Below are 2,350 nucleotides of genomic sequence, written 5' to 3'. Positions count from 1 at the left end.
GTTACTGCCTGTGCGGGGCCAGTTTGAGTTACTGAAACTGTTGGCTTGTAGTGCTTTATAACCCTTTTAACTATCTTACCTTGTAACATGAGCGAGAATATTTAAATTATTAAAATAATGGCTGTTAAAGTATAAGGTGTAAAGTTTTCACCCTAGTGCTGAGATTGCAGCCCAGTCAAAAGGTTAGTTGAAAATATTTCTGTTCCTTAGTGCGTGTCTAGATCTCCGTGAAGCCCTAACAAATGATGATAGTTATGCAATTGTGCTGGCAATAGCAATTAGAGATTTACAAGTGCTTGTAAATGCTGCTATTTATAGGATGGGCACTTTATTTAACGAAACGCTAATCTTTCTCCGCAGTGGGAGAAAATGTCAGAATGCATTTCATCCCTGTGATGGGACTGGACGATAATATCCAAAGGAACAGTACTTCATCCTTCAAAAAAAACCCAACCAGTGAAACTAGAGGCTTCAAATAGGTTAGCACATGGGGAATGGAGAAAGAATATTTTAAATTTTGCAGTGCTTTGGCATATTAGTGTTAAAGATCTAATGGGGCTTTGCAGGTCATAGGATATCCGTCTTGTGAGGTTTGGAATACATATTTCTCCTTATGAACCTGTTCACTTTGATTATAGAGCAGAACAAGCACCTTGTTCTACTCAGCTTCTATAATTTAAATGCACGTTATTGCTTGTTCTTACTTTGTGAATATATATGCCCAGGAATGTTCTGAAAAATTAGGGCCAGTATGCCAGGAGTTGTGTTAATCATTCTCTTTGGGAGACCTTGTATGTCCTCCTCAATACAACTCATGGATCCCATTTCGGTGAATGCCGATACTATTAACATCGGGCTTAAATTCAAGAACACAAAAAGCCGTTTTTTACTGAATTGGTTGCATGATCTACTTACAGAAGTTTCAGAAGAGGGTATTTTTTCTTTCTTTTCCTTGTTATTTGGACTGCGCTATAGTAACTCCCATGTTCTTGATGGTATTCGCACGCATGGTTAGGTTATTCTTTTTGCATACGTGCACAGTGAGTAATTGGATTAAGTAAGGATCAGCAGAGCAGATCCTATCAGCAACTCTCCAAGTGTTGTAGGAAGCAGCAGGAGGATGATTGCTGAGGATAACCAACGTGAACTGCTGTAGACTGATGCCAATATACGGACAGGAAAGAAGGGAAAGGAAAAAACCCTTTTTTTAAAGACCGAGACAATTAAGACCATGGGGAAACCTTTTCTAGAAGGAATGAAAGAAATCTTATATTTTTTGTGTCTGCGTGGCATGTATGGTTGCTGCATTTGTTCTGCTGTGGTTTCCTACACCAGTGGAAACCTTCAGGACCGATGCATGTACAGTCGTTGGCAAAGCTGTGCTTTCAGAAGCTGCTGGTACACAGGGAGCCATCCGAATCTCTTCCTGTATTTAAACACTACGGGAGGAGTTTTTCATGCTGGTAGCAGATTTGCTGGTGAAGTTGTGCCTAAAGAAGGAAAACCTTGTGTTTAATTCTTAGTGTAAACAGGCATGAATATTACTCATTGCAGCCTTCCAGTACCTGAAGGGGCTACAAGGAAGCTGGGGGGGACTTTTTACAAGTGTCTGTAGTGACAGGACAAGGGGTAACGGGTTTAAATTGAAAGTGGGTAGGTTTAGATTGGACATCAGGAAGAAATTCTTCCCGGAGAGGGTGTGGAGACACTGGGACAGGTTGCCCAGAGAAGCTGTGGATGCCCCATCCCTGGAAGTGTCCAAGGCCAGGCTGGATGAGGCTTGGAGCAACCTGGTCTAGTGGAAGGTGTCCCTGCCCATGGCAGGGGGGTTGGAATGGGATGATCTTTAAGGCCCTCCCGACCCAAACCAGTCTGTGATTCTATGATTCCCTGTTGAAGCCATGCTTTTGGGTTGTTTTCCATTTTATACACTGGGTTTTTGCTTTGTTTAGGGCTTTTTTTAGTAGCAGAGAGATTTTTCTCTGTGGAATTTATATGCTTTCCATCCTTACAAGAGACAGATGGATTTGTTTATCAGCTGTGAGGTTCAGGGACAGATTACAGATTATTTTGCTTTGTGTCATTTAAAACATTCTTATTTCTGTGCAAGGAAGTTGACAATCATCACGTGATTCACAGTGGAAAAATTATCTGCAGGCTGCTGCTCCTGTTGTCCTAATAGGCTTAAAGGAATTACCGCCGATGTAAATAATAGTTCTGTGTGCTGCTGGTGGGCAAGGCAGGGCGGGCGAATGCGAAACATAAAGGGTGTGTTTTGGGTCAAGCCCTTCCCGTAAGATTTTTGCAAAAATAGCAGTGTGAAGTGAATAATCCATTTTCATTTCTAATA

This window comes from Eurypyga helias, unplaced genomic scaffold (assembly GCF_000690775.1).
Source record: "Eurypyga helias isolate BGI_N326 unplaced genomic scaffold, ASM69077v1 scaffold16779, whole genome shotgun sequence".
Lineage (NCBI taxonomy): Eukaryota > Metazoa > Chordata > Aves > Eurypygiformes > Eurypygidae > Eurypyga > Eurypyga helias.
This window is presented reverse-complemented; position numbering follows the sequence as displayed.